This window comes from Scylla paramamosain, unplaced genomic scaffold, assembly GCF_035594125.1.
Source record: "Scylla paramamosain isolate STU-SP2022 unplaced genomic scaffold, ASM3559412v1 Contig34, whole genome shotgun sequence".
Classification (NCBI taxonomy): domain Eukaryota; kingdom Metazoa; phylum Arthropoda; class Malacostraca; order Decapoda; family Portunidae; genus Scylla; species Scylla paramamosain.
The window spans coordinates 760,848-767,500 of NW_026973699.1; the positions used below are offsets into that span (position 1 = coordinate 760,848).

Sequence of the window (6,653 nt, forward strand, 5' to 3'; positions counted from 1 at the left end):
CAGAACTGCACAGCGTAGTCTAGATGAGGTCTGACCAGCGCCAAGTATAACTTTAATATTACTTCCGGCCTTCTACTTTTAACACTCCTAAAAATGAATCCTAGTACCCTATTTGCCTTGTTTCTGGCTTCTATGCATTGTTTCCCTAGACGGAGTTCAGAGCTAACTATAACTCCTAAATCTTTCTCGTACCCTGTACCTACCAGAGTTTGGTTGTCTAATGTGCACCTATTGTGTGGGTTTCCTCTACCTACGCTAAGCGCTTTGCATTTATTGATATTAAATTGCATTTGCCATCTATCCGTCCATGTGTGCTGCAATGTTAGGATCCCATCACAATATATGCTCTGACAAATATTTGGTGTCACCGAAAACTTTGACGCTGAATGAACATCTTCTTTAGTATTTAAATACAGAAAATATTTCACGTTGAAAGGCACCAGTCTGGGAGGGAAGGGAGAGAGAGAGTGAGAGAGGAAGAGAAGGAGGGAGGTATTGAGGGAGGACAGTGTGACAAGCTGTGACAAGACAGGACTACCAACCCTTCCTACGTCTGTCACCGCCTGTGCATTTCTAGTATCTCTTTCTATACCTAACGCTCTCTCCTTTTCAATGGCCATGATGGAAGTTCTACAAGGCAGCATCAAACTCCTGACAGTCCTTCATACATCTGTCACCACTTGTGCGTACATTTCTCTACCTATAACGCTATCTCCTACACCTCTCCCAGTTGGATAGCCACGATGGGGAATTCTACAAGGCAGCATGAACTTCATGAAGGTACAAAAACAAGGGATTATCATTACTATAACAGGCCCAGATAATTTACAGTAAAGCCAGCTATTAGCAAATGTCTAATGGTTTCTTTACAGTGTGGTTTGCCAGTGGGTTAGAAACAATTAATTTAACGATTTGTCACCTCAACTCACACCATAGCTGCCATTTTCTTAGCGTGATGTTTTCTTGTTGTTTTTGTTTTCATAAAAGTTTCTATGTGGAATAACTCAGCCCAGTGGATACACGTAGCACCTCGTTACGTTTTCTGAGACAAAATGTGGTATGCAGGAAAAAGAAATGTGTGGTTTCAGTGCTTGGTTTATTTTATTTCTGTGGAGTGTAGGTTTGATATCGTCGTGCAACATGCGATGAAACCAGTGTTCAGTTTGAGTGCGGTTGAAAATTGTTATGCAAACACTGTTTATTTAGTGTCAGTGTACGTCGCTCTCTCTCTCTCTCTCTCTCTCTCTCTCTCTCTCTCTCTCTCTCTCTCTCTCTGCTAGCAGATATTTCCCATCTATATAATCAGGAATTAACAGAGGAACGGAAAAACACCCGATGGAGAGAGAGAGAGAGAGAGAGAGAGAGAGAGAGAGAGAGAGAGAGAGAGAGAGAGAGAGAGAGAGAGAGAGAGAGAGAGAGAGAGAGACGAATTTACTTTAACGTAGCTTCATTTCCGTCATAATATCATTACCTTCGTTATCAAAAAAAATTTTATCTTGTCTTGACAACTCTGAGATGTATGCTTGACACTGTGTGTGTGTGTGTGTGTGTGTGTGTGTGTGTGTGTGTGTGTGTGTGTGTGTCTGTGTGTGTGTTCTGGATCTGTGTGTACTTTGGAATAATGTTTGGTGTTAGGTATTGAAAGCTTTGACGTGGTAGATGACAGATGACTTTTGTTTGAGTTAATTCGTGCAGACATTGTGCTTCCAAGCCTAGGACGAGCGTGTGTGGGAGTAGGAGGGTAGGAGGGAAAGGGGAAGGGTAGGACGGGGGATCATAGTGGAGCAAAGGACTAGACAGGACATATATATATATATATATATATATATATATATATATATATATATATATATATATATATATATATATATATATATATATATATATATATATATATATATATATATATATATATATATATATATATATATATATATATATATATATATATATATATATATATATATATATATATATATATATATATATATATGTGTGTGTGTGTGTGTGTGTGTGTGTGTGTGTGTTTTGGGTCAGTTTCATGTTTCAATATATATACTTTTGACACTGCCATATGAATGTATGTATGTATGTATATGTATGTATTGCATGTATGTATATCCTTTATCTGTAATCATACATTTACAGATAAACGTTCACCTTCCGCAGGTATGTCGTGGTGGAAGAGTTGGTAGCCCTGCACATGTCCATCCGAGAATTACGTCACAGGTGGGCACAAGCCGCAGTCATTCGCCGGCGCCTCCCTGCAGTCTCAGGTAGCAGCGGCGATGCGTAGTGCTGTTGCTTTGTACTGAGTGAGCGTGAATGAACCCTCGTGACGATATATGGTGATGGACGTGTGGGCCTTTACGTTGTGGAAACAGAAGGTGAGATTTGTCTTGATTTCCACCGTAGTATGAGTTAAATTGAGGTGAAGGAGTGAGAACTATGCGGGTAGTTAGTGGGTAGGCTTGTTTGGTAACGTCTTGTCTGGACTCTTGAAGCTCTCTGGGAGTTGTAATTAATGTTAATGCTTTGTTGCTTATTAAACTTAATGATCCCAGAGGCAATATCGTACATGTGCAAGGTAGGTGTGATTGCAGGGAGTGGTGTTACGTTGGAAGTAGGGGGCAGGAAGAAAACCCACACGCACGCTCTCTAGCTGTATTTCACGAAGGCGAGTAAACAGCAATACATATAGGAAATATAGGCGGACAGGCGTACAGGTGAAAGTAGGCAGACATGGGCATGAGAGGTCAGGCGCGCAACTGCTCTCTGGCTTCCCTGTTTCGGCAGGTTCGTAAATCACCTCGCACACCCTCGCTTCCCCACCTCCACGTGAATCCACTCATTACATACATACTTATCAAGCAATTACAACGTCACTGAGTACAAATCGGGCATAGTATTCTGGTCGTTACAATGGGAAAACAGTGGTGGTGGTGACTATCGGAAGAGCGAAGTGACGGAACAAGCGGTAGCGGACAGGAGTACCAACCTTTGCGATACGTCTGTGCTCTGCTTCCATTTTCAATTTCGTATATTCTATTTCAGTGTGTCTTAAACGATGTTCTGCCGTACCACTCACTACTGTATTTAGTCGTTTCATTCATTTTGTTGTTCAGAGTGAAGAAGATTGTAAAAATGTACTTTTAAGGCATTACAATATTTGCCAGCGCTGAATCGTATTTCGGATATGTTGGCACCCTTAAATGTCGATGCAAATATAACACGTAGGTAATAAGACTAATGGAATTCTGCCATAAGTACTGCTTATTTGCTATGTGTGAAGTGACAGAAGCACGTGCAAATCTTATTCTGAATCTCTACTTTCGAAATAAAAGATACGTGTTCATGCTGATTAAAGTGGGAGAGAGGAAAGGGAGGAGAAGGATAGAAGGATCTCGTCTCCTCGACTTTTAAAGCTCCCTCCCTCTGGCTCGTTACTTTGTGGTGTTTATTCGATGTTTGTTCAGTTTAACTGTTCCATTGGCATTATCTATTAAGTAAGGAAGATACTATAGCAGTGGTGTAGTACTGATTGATCTGATGGTGGTTATCTATGCTAGTGGAGAACCACCTGCGCAGTAACTGTTCCCCTCAACAAGTCTCATTTTAGCGTAAATCAGATTATGTCACGATTGCGTTGTTGATGAATGGATATCCGCACTCTCTTCTCCTCTTATTTTCCATTCCATTTCGACAGTACCTTTTGTAGAGGACGGTGATGTCTTGGGGTGTGTTGGCAGCGGTGCGAGTCGCCATCATGGCTGACGTCATCAAGTCTGCTGGGGAGAAAAATAATGCTGCTTCGCTGTTTTTTTTTTTTTTATTCCACTAACTTATTACTTATTATTTGTGGAAATATAAATTATTTATGTGGAAATAGAAGTGGAGAGAGAGAGAGAGAGAGAGAGAGAGAGAGAGAGAGAGAGAGAGAGAGAGAGAGAGAGTGTGTGTGTGAGTGTGTGTGTGTGTGTGTGTGTGTGTGTGAGTGTGTGTGTGTGTGTGTACTATCCTCAACCGTATCAAATACTCTGTTCAGTAATCCACCTACATTATCCTGAATCCCCCGCCACACATTACTGTACACACAAGTTCAATTTTCTCTTAATGGAGTGGAGTGAGAGTAAACAGTGAGGTGGAACTTGTAACGTGGCCTTGCTGGGTAGTGGACAGTGGACACCCTGCTGAGTGGCGCTTGATGGGGTGACTGTCTCTCTCTCTCTCTCTCTCTCTCTCTCTCTCTCTCTCTCTCTCTCTCTCATATTTATATTAGAAGAATCCAACTTTGGGAATGAGAATAGTTCGTTATTTTTTTTTCGTGTTTCTAGTATTTTATTTATGTGGATTTTACTTGAGTTAATTTAATGTCGCTTTGGTCATCTATTTGTGGAAATTTATTTTGTGGAAGTGTGAGGAAGAAGAACAAGCTTATTAATTTAAGAAGGATATTGAAAGCCAGTCATTCTTCCCCTTTCGTGTGATTTTGATATACTTAATCCTTATAACGACTTGCTTATATTGGAGGTTCAGCCTTGCATCATAAGCTTGGAAAGATCAATTATGCAAAGGAGGGAGAGGAATATAATATTAGTTTGGATGCTAGCAGTGACTGATTGTCTTTACCTAATCCTTGTAATTTCAACACTTGGTGATGTTCATACTGGTATGATGTCTTCAATGAATCTTACAGGAGGTCAGAAGTGCTTGCAATGGGATATGACTAGGAAATCTTACAGTATTAAAGTGGTATATTTTTAATGCTTTCTCAAATACACTTGTTTTACAGAGAACAAGAATGGTGCCTCATATTTTTTAGAACACTTGCGTCAAGGTGATCACGATTAGTACCTTTCAGAGAAGAACAGGGAACAGGGAAAGTAGTTAGGAAGTTACGTATAGTTTGGATGGTGTTGACAGTAGTAGCTATACGTGATGCAGAAAGGCAGGACATTTTTTACGGATATGGTGATAATAGGGAATGGGAGAAACGAGGTCACGTGGGTCATTTTGGAAAGTGGAAAGTAGGTCAAATAAGACAAAGATTCTAGAAAACGGCAGACATTGAAAAAAAAAAGAAAATATTGGCCAGAGTATTCATCTGCTGCTGCTGCGGTACTAAAAAAAAAAATGAAAAGCAAAGTTGAGCTTGTTATCGTCACACAAGAGCAGAGGGCTCCAGGACGAGACCTTGTGTTTGTAAGAGTTAAGAAATATAAGTGATCCTCGTAATTAATTCAGTGAGGGTCGTTAGTCTGCCAAAACATGCGGGAGTGAGCACCTGATTAGCCTTGGTAATACGATGATTGGCTGCCGAATAACTCGCCTGTTTAATTCATTCCGTTCGTGCCGCCATCACCACGTGTAGTGCACATGTGGGGAGTCCTGGTGCACTAATTACCATGAGAGAGAGAGAGAGAGAGAGAGAGAGAGAGAGAGAGAGAGAGAGAGAGAGAGAGAGAGAGAGAGAGCAAGCTGTTATTATTATACTCGGAAGCTTAAATATCCTAGTATAGAGGGGTACTGACCTGTGATTGCCTTTTTAGCGTGCCTCAGCATCAGTGTTTGGTGGTCCCAGCCACCGGCAGTGTGTTGAGACTTAAAAGTGTCCAGGTAACGATGAATTATTTATGGGTCAATATTAAAAAAAAACTTTTTTTATTTGCTTTTCATTCTCTTAGTTGAGGGGCGGGGAACACTTAATGGGTGGATGACCACCATCAGGGCCGCCATTCCACCGCATTCATGGCCACCCTACCCGCGCTCATCCAGTCACGTCCCCATAGTGCAGCGCCCCTCATCTGTATGTATGCTGAAGAGACACGGAAAAATGAACACTCGTGTCTCTGTGAAATATTGTGCGCCATAAAGTCTCTTGTCCTCAACGGCTTTTTTTTTTATTCCTTCTTATAATAATTATAGAAGAGTCCTCTTGCCACACATAAAACTGGGTATTCATGTATATTGTTACGGTAGGATCAGGAACGTGGAAATAAGGATATTTAACTCTGTGTGAAGTGTTGTGCTGACTAAAGTAGTGTGTATTGCCTCATCAGATAGCAAGACAGTGTTGGAATGCTTCAGGGAGATAAGGGGAGGGGGGCGACAGGGATCCAGTATGGAGGAGGAGAGTATTAGGAACCGGAGCCAATGCAAACTTGTTATAGTCACCCTGGAGTGGATTCCAAGGAACGGCTGGTGGACTAAATAAAATTAATTCATATAAGACATAGCCATTGGGTTTTTTTTTCATGTTGGGAAGGATATTCACTACGATTACCGTATAAAACTGCAACACTTTTTTGTTTTTATCTTGCTACCAAAGCTGTCATTTGTTTACTGACTTACATAACACACTGTTGTTCAACTCTATAGACTTTTAATTTTATTTATTTATTTTTTTTTATTTTGTCGCTATGATTAAGTGGTTAAATTACGATTTGTTATTAAGGTACAAATGTATATTTGTTACTTCATCACCTGAGTGTGGAGTACAGGTGCATCACAACACCTCCCCACCTGTCACAGTACTTAACACAGGCATGTCTTCCACTAACCACAACAAAAAAAAAAGAAAAAGAAATAAGTAGATAAATAAAATGAATAAAAAAAGAGGAAGAAAAACGAACCAATCAATTGAAGCAGCCAGA

The 6,653-nt window shown here is 40.5% G+C and overlaps 1 long non-coding RNA gene across 1 annotated transcript; it reads left to right on the forward strand.

Moving 5' to 3' along the window:
* Positions 1–517: 517 nt before the first annotated feature.
* LOC135097850 (uncharacterized) lies at positions 518–5,974 on the forward strand. The gene is made up of 3 exons (XR_010266224.1): positions 518–780; positions 2,170–2,387; positions 5,685–5,974. It is a non-coding gene; the product is annotated as an uncharacterized LOC135097850 (long non-coding RNA).
* Positions 5,975–6,653: the final 679 nt, after the last annotated feature.